Source organism: Nelusetta ayraudi, unplaced genomic scaffold (assembly GCF_046127955.1).
Source record: "Nelusetta ayraudi isolate G7.1 ecotype Tasmania unplaced genomic scaffold, CSIRO-AGI_Nayr_v1 ptg000028l, whole genome shotgun sequence".
Taxonomy (NCBI): Eukaryota; Metazoa; Chordata; class Actinopteri; order Tetraodontiformes; family Monacanthidae; genus Nelusetta; species Nelusetta ayraudi.
In genome coordinates, this window is record NW_027466078.1 from 1,628,810 (window position 1) to 1,643,056 (window position 14,247).

A 14,247-nucleotide genomic window follows, 5' to 3' on the forward strand; every position below is an offset into this window, starting at 1 on the left:
TGAGAGATGTTAAAAACAAGACACATAATCCTCAACATTTAAGTTATTTTATTTCAGTACATCTAAGATGTAAAAAAATAATACAAACGTCTTGGTTCTGTCGGGTTGTTGTTGAATGTTTTGTATTGTCATACATTCTAACAATAAATATATAAAAATAATCCTTCTGGTTTCTTTGCGGTCCAAGGAGAATACTAATATTAAAACTATTATTGATTAAAAAAAAAATCCTATCGTGATTATTATCGACATCGAGCAATATAAGAAAACATATCGTGATAAAAAAAAAAATGCAATATCGCCCAGGCCTACAAGGATACCACTCTAGATGACACAAATTCAAGATTTATGGTGAATTCCAATTCCTCCCTTAACCCTCAATCTCAAAAATGCGCGCTCCCGCGAAGTGCAAGTGCTATCCCGATTCTCAGAACGTCAAATTGAGGGACAAGATTAAGGGCTGTATCGCCCTCAATATTGAGATTCTCCGGCACCACCCTTGGCAGTAAGGGCTACCCAGAAGGCATTGTGTATTTTCGCCAAGACATCTTCAAAAAATGGCGATGAAAAAAGCGAGCTACAAATGGAAGTATTTTCTTAGTTAATAAAGATATAAATATTATAAAACCATTTTATTGTCTTAGTGTAAGAGTTTCTTATGGATTATTGACATTGTTGTTGCGTAACATTTTTATTTTTTTACTTTACGATGTTTGTCAGCAGGACCGGCGGTCCCGGCTTCACGTTACTTTTGTACATCGTTGTGTAGCGACCGAGGACTTCTTCTTTTTCGTCGTCTTCTTCTTTTTCTCCTTCTTCGTCGTCGTCGTCTTCTTGACTGACTGGAGTCAGGCGTAAGGGTTGGCGTAAGGCCGACCCCCACAGTCTGAAGACGTAACTGCACTTAAGGGGTGTCCCATTTCTAAGCCCTTACACTTATTTTTGAGGGCCAACATTGAGGGCCAAAGATTGAGGGTTAAGGGCGAGGGTTGAGATTGAGGAGTTGAGTGAGGAATTGGAATTGGCCCTTTCTCTAAAAGAGATATGGGTAGGTTTCTCCATCGAATTAGATAGTTTTCTATTTTCTTTAATAGCGGGATGAAATTGAGTTGTATTAAGTCTGATAGGTTGGGAGAGAAGTTGATAACTAAATATCGTATGTTACCAGCTTGCAGTGGTGCGCAAGAGGTTCGTTTAAATTTACAATTAAGCGGTAGAAGTGTGGATTTTCCCCAATTTATTGTATAGTCCGAAATACAAGAGAAATTGTCAATAAGGGTGATAACTTCAGCAAGTGAGGATTGTGTATTACGAAGAAATAATAATACGTCATCGGCAAATAGGCTCATTTTATGGTCGGATGTTGAAATTGGGACTCCTTTGATGTTGTCATTTTGACGGATTGCAGCTGCCAGAGGTTCAATGAACATTGCAAATAGTGAAGGGGAGAGAGGGCAGCCCTGTCTGGTGCCTCGTTGCAGATTAAACCTTTGAGAGATCTGGCTATTCGTTCAAACTCAGGCCCACGGAGAGCTATATAGTGTTCGTATCCAGGATATAAACAAATTTCCAAAACCAAATTTTTGTAGCGTTGCGAATAAGAAACTCCCTGTCACCCTGTCAAATGCTTTTTCTGCATCTCGCGAAACAATTGTTGTTTGTAGATTATTGGTGTCAGTGAATTCAGATTGATAAATCTACGTACATTGGAAATTGAGTCTCTACCTTTAATACACCCTGTTTGGTCAGGATGGATTATATATGGAGTAATTTTTTCTAGTCGTCTAGCTATTGCTTTACAAATAATTTTAAGATCAGTATTGATTAACGATATTGGTCGGTAGCTAGTCGGGAGCGATGGGTCTTTGTCAGGCTTGAGCACGAGGCTAAAGTTAGCAGAATTCATGTTTGAGGAGAGATGTCCAGTGTGTAGGATCTCTCTAGACATTCTATAATAGGTAGGACCAACAGTTGGCCAAAGTGCCTTATAAAATTCTACTGGGAAGCCATCAGGTCCTGTTGCCATATTTAATGGCATTTGTGCCAAGGCTTCTTCAAACTCTGCCTGAGTGAGATCTGCATCCATTGTAGTAGCCTGTTCCTGATTTAATTTTGGTAGCACAATAGTATTAAGAAAACTATCTATAGAGGCTTCTGAAGGGTTATTATTAGAGGAATATAATTTTTTGTAGAAATCTCTGAAGCATTTGTTAATTTCTTCTGGATTATGCGTTAGTTTGCCATCCAGGTTTTTGATGGAGGGGATTGTTGCTCTTTCTCTGTTTGACTTTAGTTGGTTCACTAAAAATTTACTAGAGTTATTATTGCATTCAAAATTCTCTTGGCGTAATCTTTGCATTTGGAACTTGATTTTTTTTATCTGTAAGTTTAGCTAATTCTGTTTTTAATTTACATAACTCTCTCCACATGTCTTCTTCCTGTTGTATGGCATATGAAGATTCTAATGTTTTAATATTATTAATGAATTCAGACTCCAAAGCTAGTTCCTTTTTTTTCTTGTGGCATGAATAAGATATTATTTTGCCCCGCATTACTGCTTTAGCTGTTTCCCAGAGAACATGTACAGTATTTACATGCAAGTCGTTAATTTGTAGTAATATTGTTCACTCCCTATTAAAGCGTCTGGGAAAATTGAAACAACACTGGGTTTTCCTTGAAGTCTTGCGGCAAGACTTGGAATGCCGTTTAGAATGCGTTTGTACCGATGAGACAATGTCCAATAATGCATCATCGTCAGTGGGTGTCTCGCACGTTACAAATTCGTCGATAAACGCAACTATCTCCTCATCTGTGTTCTTGCTAAGTTTGGGTGCACCCTCGATCCAAAACAAACAATGAACGTGAGGAGAACCACACTGCTGAAACTCAACTCTATAAAAGTGATCGACGATTTTGCCAATGATTTCAGCAGGAGACTTGAGCACCTCGTTCAGAAAACAGTGCCATCTGTAGGAATTCCTAACTGGCCAACACAAGCCAACAGGTCCCTCTTGACTGAACTCCAAAAAGCTGGCGTTCCTGTAATAGGTCTAAGAAATTTACAACCCTCATCAAACTGCAATAATTTTTTTAAAGATGCGTCATTCGTCAAAGTCAAAGTCACGCTAACCTTCTGTGCAACCTGACCACCTTTGCCTTTGTGCAACGTAATCAACACACTTGACGATACCTGCTGAACCTCTGACATGTATTGACCTGAAAAAATATACTCCACGTTCCGCGCAAAATGACCATCGACATGCATTATCCTATTACTTAAATAACGTGACAACGTCAAACCCCGAGGTCGACTGTCGTGGTATGTCCCTCTACCCTGTGAAAACAACACCGGAAAAGACTTGGCCTCATTCGTCTCATCCCGAAGTACCCTAACCGGACTATTGCCTTCTGCAGGCGCGATATTCAAAATCTGGTCAAAATGCTGATCCAAAAGCTCCTGGCCTACATCTACAGGCATGTGACAAGTGTCGTGAAACATGCAGTGCTGCTGCCTGTCATGTAATTGTTCATCTTGTAACATGTCTGCATTCAAATCCTCCTTCTGACCCTGATCACCTTACTTTCCCTTCACTTCAACAACTGCCTCCTCGCCTTCCACAACTACCTGACCTGACTCATTGACCTCTTCCCGACAAAATGCATTAATCCACGCGTCGTTGAACTTGATGTCCTTGTAAAACTGGTTCAACCTAACAAAACACTCTAAAGCTCGCCTGACATGCATGGTATCCACAAACTGATACTCATAGTGTCCTTTGTATGTTGACTTGCGCTTCAGCTTAACTTGTAACAAAGACCCTTCCATACTGGAATGTGGCAACACGTTTGCAGTCTCAACAATATTGCCTGGAACACAAGTCACTGGTCCATGCACTCCATTCTGTCCCCCTTTCTGCAGCGCCAACATTTTCATGAAGGGTATATGTAGCGCAATCAAATGCTGCTCTAAACTGTTCAAGCAGCCCAGTTCGGGTGGAATGGGATCAAGCTGCAAGTTGTTCTTCCAGCATTCAGCCGGCTCCTGACCTTTAAGTAGCTTCTGGTGGCACGTGTAACAGATCCACAGCTGACCTCTACAGGAAAGCAACTGACACGGTGCAACACAGTCAACATTGCATGTGTGCAAGTACTGCTCACTAATGCAATTGTTTGCGACTCCTTCTTCATAAACCTGCCTATCACAAGCATGGACTTGAGTTTTAAAGAACAACCTGAGACAAACAGAACACACAAACTCGGGTCCATCTCTAACCTTCTCATTGAAGTGCTCCATGACAAAACTAAAGTCTTTCAGATGAACCTTCTTCTGCTGACGAGTCAACTGAACTCTAGCAATGACTCCCTGCTTGTGGTCTAAATTGCCGCGAGACTTGTTACGACTTATCTCTTTTGTCCTTTCCCTGTGAAGAGCATCATGCTTATATTTAGAAATACTGTTTTGTCTAAGTTTTTCCCATGTGAAGAGCGTGTCACACTGCGGTGAGGTTGCGTCTTATCTTCGTGTCGTCTCGTCATTTCCCGTTTTATTTTGACATCACTCAGTGCGTTTACATGCAGAGCTTAATCGGACTAAGCAATAAATCGGTTTTCTCGTCCAATCGGAGTTCTCATCTTGCGCCCGTATACATGCAGCTGAGAAATTCAAATTATTGACGGGAACATGTCCTCTTCCCAACACTAGGGGGTGGATTGAGTCTTTTCAGCCGGTCAGCTGCTTTCGGTTGACATATTAAATCATTATGATATGGAACGATAGTTCATAATGTACGTGTTACTTACTTTGCAGATAAAGTGTACCCTATTTCTTGTGCTCATGGTGATTTTAAAAGGCAGACAAGAACGTTGTTTGCTGTTGGAGGGCTACAACAACACAACTGTCTTCGATGCTACGCTTTGTGCCGTTGCTACGGACCCGAAACTCTCGTTCTTGTTGGATTCGGGTTCGGAGCAGACTGGTGGGAGAGTTTGTGTACAGGTTTTGCAAAGGAACGGTGTCTTCAGTTATACACACGCTCATTAAAGTGCCGACCGTGGAGGAAGCTTGTGCCGCTGCACGCCGTTTCCAGCAAAAAAAAACAAACAGCAAATTTACCAAAATAAAAACAAATCAGAAAAAACATATTTTTGGTGTGCTTTTATTTACAAAGTTGAAATTCTTCTAACTTACAAAAAATGTGAACGAAAAGGCAGAGAAATTCGAATTCCAATCGCATTATCTGGGTGTCTCAATCGGAGTTCTCCGATTCCAATCGGAGTTCTCAAACTCCGATCATAATCAGACTAAGGTGTTTACATGCACGTGAGTTCTCCAATCATAATCGGACTAAGGCAATAATTCGAATTTCTCTAATGCCACGTAAACTGCTAACCTTCCTCTCGTTTCAGATCACTTCCCCCTCCTCATGTGCCACCTGTGCGTCTGACCCAATTACCCATTGTCTCCACCTGTGCCTCATCACCTCATGTGTTTAAATAGCCTGTGTCTCCCTTGTCTTGTGTCGTCATGTCTAGCGCTCTGGCACAGCCCAAGAAAAACTCACAGTAAGCCGATTCATCCTCAAAGACTAGTGATTTTTTTGTTTTTGATAATGTTTTGTTCTTGGTCAAAGTTTAGTTTAATAGTTTAATTGAGATTCTGTTATTTAGCCCCTCTTAGAGAGTGATTTTTCGTTTCTACTTCATTAGCCCTTTTTGCATGCCATGTTTCAATCTATTTTAGTCTAGGTTTATCCTTTAGTTATATGTAGCTTGCCCCATTTTCCTCTGGAGTGATTTTTAGTTTATCCCCTGTTTTTCCCCATCCTCAACCCTTTATCCCTTGAGCAACTTATATCTTACCCTTTTCGTTTCATAGATTAGGTACCCTAGGAGTTTCACAGCCTGGTTATTTTGATCACTTGGTCTAGAGGTGTACCGCGTGTTTGGTACAATAAAAATCTTTGCCTCTCACTACCCTCTGCATCTGAGTCCTGCCTTGAGTCCCAGCCTGACAGAACGTCCTGCTTATACTTAGAAGTACTGCTTTGTCTAACTTTTTGCCTGTGCAGAATGTCTTGCCTATACTTTCTGACACTGGATGTCTTGTGGCTGGATATTGTGCTGATAGTGTTTACATTGTCTGGATTTTATTTTATCCCTAATCTGTGTATCTACTGAATAAGATGTTTTATATGTCAGGTTCCTTTTTTTTTTTTTTTTTGCAAGAAAGCTATCTTGTTTTTCATGTGCCGTCTTCTTCATTCTCAGGTATGTTGACCGCGATAATCTTGCCCCAACTTTGTTGGTGTTGGTTCTTTTTGCAACCTCAACAACATTAGAAACGTCTACATCTGAATGAAAAGCCTTTATATTTCGCAAAGTCATTCCGTCACTGGTCATCTGGTTAACCTTACAAAAGCCATAACAACGTCGCTGTCCAGGTTCATGAACACAAACGTTTTCATAATGGTTTCTGCCAACATTCTCTAAATAAATACAATGTGAGAATTGTTTTTTGCAAGAGCTGTATTTCAACCAATGACCACCAATTAAACGTGTTGTGGAAAAGAGCGAAGATGCCGATGCAGGAATACTGGGATAATTTAATGAACAAACAATAAAAAGGGGATCGGAGCTCTGAGGCACAAAACACAGTAAAATGCGAGTGCGAGGAGGAAAGGAGGAAGAAGGTCTCTTATACACTGGACTGGGAGGGGAAGAGATAAGGAAGGGAAGAAGAGGAAAACAAAGCACAGAGAATCAGCACAAGCTGACACATTTACAGCCTCCTCTGGTGGACCACGAGGAGAATGTCTCGAAGGTTATACTATGAAACGAACAGATTACACGTGCTACTAGTGATCATATGACACAGGATACAACATAATAAAGAATAACCCAAGAATACATATTTCCCATTACAGTGTACACATCTAATCCTAAACAATCTGCTGCAACCTGAATTTCCACTTCTGAGGCCAAACTATGAACATACCTCATTTTGGACGAGACATAGGAATACTGACTACGCAAAATACTTTTGTATTTGTCAGCATTTACCTCCAACTCTTTACAGATAGCCAAACACATCTTGCGATGGTGCTTCGATGGTGAACGATTCACAGCCTGACTGATTGCTCTGAAGAAGCAGTTCCCATCAGCCACAACACTCAATTGTACAGGGAGCACCTAGGGAACCACTGCAATCAGAGAGGGGAAAAGTAGTGCGTTCCAAATATTGAAATTGTGACAAAGGTCAACACAAATATCAACACCAAGAGGACAGAAAATAAACTCATCATTGGTCACAGCACTGACAAACTGTACGTCAGAATTATCTGTGTCAAAGTGAGTCTTGCTACTCTGAGGTGGGTCACTGTTGCCAGTTGGGTCTGGACTTACAACAACACAATCATCAGGCTCACTGATATCAGCTGGTGCTGACTTCTCCAAAACAACACACTCAGATACATGGCTGCCAGGTGGTGGTGATGGACTTTTGGGAGGGAACTCAAAAATGTTAAAACCACACAATTCAAAGCCCTTGGAAACAGTGTTTGCCAAACAACAAAAGTAATGGTGCAAGTCTTCAAAAGATGCAAAGTGCAGAATTGAACTTTTACCACTATCAGCAGTCAAGCCAACATGACTACGTGAGTTGCTGTCAACCACCACAAAGCGGCCATTGCCATGGATGATGGGCGGCTGAAGAATACCCTCCCAGTGTCAAAATAGAGGTGCTGTACTGATATAACACCCTCTCCAGTCCATCTCGAAAAATAAGCCACCTCTTGTCGGTGATGTATGGATGTTCCATTAGGCCCACTTGGCCTGTCACTGTCTCCAGAAACGCACATATTTGCCATATTTCTACGACGCGTGGCAAATCTGGAACAGAAAGATGCTTGTATTTCCGAACACTTGCTTTCCTGCTATGCACAACTGCATATTCTTTATCACCCTGAATTAAATTTGCATCCAGATCATGCACACCCCAAGACTCCACACTGCGCAATGTATGTTTGGCTAAACTGACTAAAGCCACGGCCATACACTGCACTCCTGGGAATTTTTAATTATGACCGGTTTCTCCTTGATGAAAAAAAAACATGCAGAACTTTGGCTAATCTAATACCAGTGCCATGATCTACCACTGCATCTTCACTAACTGATGATGGATCACAAATGTTACATGTGCGAAGCATAGAATGAGCGGAGCAGTCGGAGGCAACAGAAGAAAGAAAAGCATCCTTAGCTTTGTTGATCTTCTGTGTTGCCTCCTGGACGGTGCTGGCCTCGTCGGGCTTGGCGCTGGCAACCACGGGAGCCACAGGAACTACATGAGCCACAGGAACCACTGGCACGACCCAGGTCATCTGCCGCATCGCCTGGAAAAACGTAAAATTATGCAATGAGAAACAGAAAGGAAAACACGCGCAGGTGATGAAGTGGAAATGAATAAGTACAAACCTGCTGAACTGCTGTGACATTGCTGGAGGCAGACTCAGTCATGTGGACAGGTGAACGTGTTGCCAGAACCTGCAAATACAAGGTCACAAAGTTTAAAGAATTGCATTTATTGTCCTATCCCAAAGATGCTTACAATGAAATACAGATATCCCAAATACCAACCTGTCGCTTGTTTGTTTTGATTTTTGAAGCAACACGTGCTGATCAACGTCTCATGCTGGACATCTGGAAGAACAGAAATTAATTCATAAACAAAGTAACACACTAATTATACTGTACATGTACTGTACATATGTTGTGTCAAGTATTTTTGTGAATGTTACCATGGCAGCTAGGGAAACCCTGCCAGATGAGTCCACGACGGTGTCCATGTGGTCCAGCACAGCCTCACTGAACCACACTGGATTGGATGGGATGTCTGTCTGAAATGTTGTCTCAACAGCTGTTGGTACTGTCTATAAGAAAAAAGGGCAGAGGAAATAATAGTCAAATTAGGATAAGGGTTGATTTTTAAAATAAAGGGATGAACAGGTTACCTCAACCTCCGGTCCAACCAGAGTCCATTCAGGAGCAGGTCCATACACTGGCATGTGGACAGGACCCGTCACAACCACTCTGGGAGACACCCTTGGCGATGATTGGTTGTGGCACAACACCCCTGGCCTAGGTGAAGGGGGTGCGAGCTGACGGAGCACTGCAGCATGCAGACGCTCCACCAAAATCAGTCCTGAGGTGCACCTAAACATAAAACATGTTAACACATGTCAGATCAAATGAAGAGCAAGTAAGGCTTAAGAAGGCAAAACTTACACCATAACACCACATGTACAGCTGACGAAGGGGGAGGTGATCGGCCATATACACAAATGTTAAACCTGGAAGAAATGTTGCATAATCAATTATGTAATCACATAATTCTAAGAAATATCTTAACACTGTCACTGAAGAGAAAAAATATAACAAATACATATTTTACACACCCATGCGTGCAGCAACACAATGATATTTTTGACGTAGCGCTGTTTGTACTTCTGGCTTGACAGTCAGGCGAGGTGGAAAGTCAAGCACAAACACCTACAAAATAGTTTTTTAAAAAAAATGCAAAATTCAAGAACATTACTGTTATTGAACTATAGATCATGTAATTAGTTGATATTGATAAAAGAAAGTGGTGATGACATTCATATGTTCAAATTTGTTGTCACAGCAGATAAACAAACCTTGGGCCAGCGGTCCAACACAGTTGCCAGTAACGCAGCAAAATCCTGGGCGGAGTCTGTTACAAGCCCGTGTTCAGGGTTGTTGCCCGGGGCGAGAACTGACAGACTGCATCAGGTGTGAAGGGCACTTCTCGGGCATCGACGCAAAACAAGTGGACGGAGATGTGAGTCTCCCACCACCAGAACACTCTGCAGGAAGAGAAACTGCGTTCGTAAGACAGAAAAATAAAGAAACTCGTGGCTTGACAAAATCACAACCCATACCTTGTCTGGTTGCTGGGCCTTAAGAACGAGCTTGCACTGTTTGTCAGTCAGGAGTGAAACAGGCCATCTTCGCACCCGAGGTCGCTGACCAGTACCGCGCCCTGTGTAGATTGACCAAAAAAAAGAAAAATCAAAAATATGAACATGTTTAAGATTTATTTGGAATACAACATAACAACACAGGCTGAACGTCGCGAGTATCTCCATGTTCATGATTTCATGTTCTAAGTCCTTTCTAGGTGGCAATGCTGTCCAATCCTGTTTTTGTTCCAGGCGTCGTTTCATGGCCAGACAGCGACGGAATGCCTTGGTTTTCGGCATCTGAACATTAAAATTTTCAATCAAAGACAATGATAACAGAAGTTTAAAGTTTTGTGTGTAAAATTAAATGTGTGGTGTTTTGAGAATCTAAGTGTGCTAAGTGGGGTGATCCAAGTGATAATGCAAATAGTCCAAAAAGTCAGTCCAAGGTTTGCCAAAGCAAAAGGGTTCTTTTCTGCAACAGACAGAAAAAGCTGATTTTTTTTTTTTTTAATACAGTAATCATTGTTGATGGCATGACAATGTATAGTTAACAATTGCACATAACATCAGATGTTTGGAAACATTTAAAATAAGTTGTTGCACTTAATCTACTTGACAGAAACTACACCATGTGAGTTAGACATATCATGAAAATAGTTGCAAAATGTTAACAGAATAACTATAACAGATAATTAAAAAGACAAAACATTTGTCATGTGATACTGCATGTCATTCATACATATGAGCTCTGGTTTGCAAGGAGGAAAAAAGTGTCAAAACTAAAATTATTCAATACATTAATTGTTAAATGTATCAATCAATGAAATATTTAAATACAATGTTATTTGACGATATAGACGTAGTAACGGGTCAAATATTTAATTTAAAGAAAAAAGGGGGCACTATTGTACCTCAACAGTTTCGCTTCGTCACGGAGACGTGTTAATATATCTAAACTTCGGCAAAGTGGTATCGTAATTATTTATAATCGATAGATCAATGTTTTTGACAACCCTATTTTTAATTTTTGCCAGGTCCACATCAATACATTTCAGAATCAATATGTTTGAGTTGATGTGCAGAACAACAATTCCACTCTGAATAGTACATGTAAGCATCGCGCTAGGCTTAGGCTCGAAAGGCATTGTTTGACACAAAAATGGAAGCACTTAGGTTAGCAACCTCATTGTAAACTGATCAAGCTTCAAAAACAAACTCAGGCGCATCGAATGCATAATATACCAACAGATTTGCTGGGTGCGTTCCACCATTACCACAAACCAAACGGGTAAAAACAACCACCATGTTTGCTTACAGTAGTATAGGCTAACGTCAGCTCGGGGAACAAAAGCTACAAGCTAGTAGCGAGACGATAACTTAAGTCAGTGTGGCTCAATTCTACGCGCTACTACGCAAATGTTGAGACATGTATAAAGCAGCATTTTCAGCTGAGGAAAATCCAATTTCATATGTACACAAACTTAGACACAAGTATATAGTAACACAACCATCATGTCTAATTCGGTGGCACAAATTAGCCTCGAGTTCGGCTCACAAAGGCAACAAGCTATTACGTAGACAAAAACTTTTGTCAGTGTTGCTCGATTCTACGTGGTATTAAACATATGTTGAGGCACGTATAAAGCAGTGTTTTCACACAAAACAACTCATTTCCATTTGTACACATACATTTACAAGTATAAAGTAATGAAGTTCTTCCTGGAAAAAATTCAGTTCAAACACGCAGAATGGACATGCGCTTACCTCATGAAGGGAAGAGAAGGGCAGACCGCAGGTACGTTGTTGAATATAAGATGGCTGAAATGGGAACCGCCCCCTACCGGAAGTGCTCGTGGAAATCCATGCTGCTCGTTATTTGTATTTTCCTTGTTTGTTTGACAACATTGGATGAAGAATTTTGCAAAGCAATAGAAAAAAGTAACAAACAATCACCAGGGGGGTGCATGGGCTGACCGCAGTTACCTTGCTACACATAAGATAGGGGAAATGGGAACCCCCCCCAACCACCACCAGTGCATGCTGATTTGCGCGTTAAATTATTATTATTTTTTTTTTTTTTGCCCTACAACACTGGATGAAGAATTTTGCAGAGCAATCCAAAAATTAGCTCAGGTCTTCAGGAATCTAATGATCTAACTGAATTAACTGTTGGCAAGGCCAGTGGATAAATAAAGGAAACATTTAATTTGTTTGTTTTTTCTGGGGGGGTGGGGGTTCAAACAAGAAGAGAACTTTCTTTTCCAATATGTTCGAAGCCATATCAATTATATTACGGTTATCTATCTATCCATTTTAATAAAATTGAAATCACAATGCAATGGCAACTTAAGAACAATGATTTTTATTTTCACAAAATTATAACAACAATACATCTATTTTACACAAATATATATACAACAAATTAAAACACAAAAACCTATAATAACAACCTATTTTTTTTTTTTTTTTAACAAAATTGAACAGGTGATGAAAACTCCAACGAATTTGTTTATCTGTTAGGGTTACAAAAGACACATTAATTAATATGGTGCAGTACTGATGACACATATTCATTTTAATATTCAATGTACATTTGTATTTACCATTAAGAAGTGTTAACATTATGGCGCTGTGGTCAATTAGTCTATATAAGAAAAGACAGAAATTATAAACAAAATTATGTTGGGGTTACATGAGTAGATTTTATTCTTAAGGTTCAACATTGTGACAATACATGTCATTGTAATAAATCCACAATAAGGTCAAGACATGCCATGTCTGGTGGCAATTCTGCCGTTGCTCCTGTGGTCAAAATGTGTTAAAAAAAATAAGAGGAAAAATTTGTTCAAATTAAATGACAGGATATTTTTGTTAAAGTGCAGTTAAATTGTGACAAATGTACACCAAAATATTATATTAAATTGTACCTTACAATCCTGACATTTGATGAGTGGCAATTCACTCTGTGGTGGTGCTGTGGTCACATTGTTTTCTTTAACAAACAAAAGAATATAATTTAGGAAAATTCTTTTGGGGACACTGATAAGAAAATGCTGTTATGCTCAAGCTATGGACAGCAAAGACTGGAAGGAATGTTCTCATGATTATAATTATCTGCAGCTGCTCTATCTACCTGTTATGCTCGAAACTCGTGCCTACTCGAGATCTGCACGAAGAGAAACGCAGTGTTCTAACTGCAAGGTCACGCATGCACACCCCCCTGCTGACGTGATGATACCCGCTAATGAGCTGATTGTTGTGCTAGCTGTTTTCGTGCGATGGCTCCTCAAACAGTCATTCCCCCTCCTTTAGGAGGAGTCATCACATTCATGTAACTAGGGCTTTCCTAAATAAAGGAGGCTCTCAATCACAGCGTAGGCAGAGTAGTATAGTGCCGTGTAACTACGTGCGCTGTGACTGCTCTCCTCATATGAGAAAGACTTAACTCTCCTTGTGTCTCTGTCCTCCCAGCAGCAAAACGCATAAATGACTAGGGTCTGAACCTGTCAGACACATTAATCAACAATAATTAAGGTGCTATTGGTTAATGACAAATATTCATTGCAACAATAAATATGCATGTGCATCTTACCATCGACACATTCAATATTCAATGGTTTCCCCTTGCTTTTCACGTTGTCTGCATTGAAAAAAAGGTAAGGAAAAATAACTAAAAAAATCTGTAATGTCATGATCACACATTAAGTACAATGCAGATACATTGTGTCAAATATACACCATAATAATGAATATACAAATGCATCTTACCATGAAGGGCTTTTGGCTCATCGTGGTCTGGCCATTCAGGGAAATTTCCTATATTAATGAAAAGAACAAACAGAGAAATTACAGGTTAAATGTGTTAGTGTTACATAAATTGTCAACAATTAATACGATTGTGGGAAGTATTTGATATTTCAATTGTGTTAAATGCAATATCGACATGTTCTCTGGACTGTTGGATGTATTACGTAATGACCTATGTGTGTTGTGCTTCTGTTTTCAGCTAATTTGAGGGAAAAGAAGTAGAAATTGAGTTTTTGAAAAAACAACTTTTTGTCCGGTTCCCATTGGCTGTGTAACAGAGTAAAGTGTAGACAGCTTTTATTTGATGCCTATGTTACTAATTTTGTCATTTTGGTGACTGTGTGTTGAAATACAATCTAATGTTGTGATATTTAATTACAAGCATCTAACACAGTTTGAATATGATCTAGATGAAATTATGAATAAATCAGACAACATGTTGTCTTGGTTTACATTTGTGTTT

General features: G+C 40.0%; 2 protein-coding genes and 1 long non-coding RNA gene across 3 annotated transcripts in view; all 3 read right to left on the minus strand.

Moving 5' to 3' along the window:
• LOC142891081 (NACHT, LRR and PYD domains-containing protein 14-like) overlaps positions 1–14,247 on the minus strand; it is a 407,498-nt gene that overhangs the window by 251,123 nt on the left and 142,128 nt on the right. The gene's annotated exons all lie outside the window — the stretch shown is intronic.
• LOC142891194 (NLR family CARD domain-containing protein 3-like) overlaps positions 1–14,247 on the minus strand; it is a 331,599-nt gene that overhangs the window by 244,608 nt on the left and 72,744 nt on the right. The window lies entirely within an intron of this gene.
• Positions 8,468–9,820, minus strand: LOC142891060 (uncharacterized). The gene is made up of 6 exons (XR_012927166.1): positions 9,690–9,820; positions 9,450–9,543; positions 9,006–9,344; positions 8,793–8,924; positions 8,632–8,694; positions 8,468–8,538 (listed from the first exon to the last, which is right to left on the minus strand). It is a non-coding gene; the product is annotated as an uncharacterized LOC142891060 (long non-coding RNA).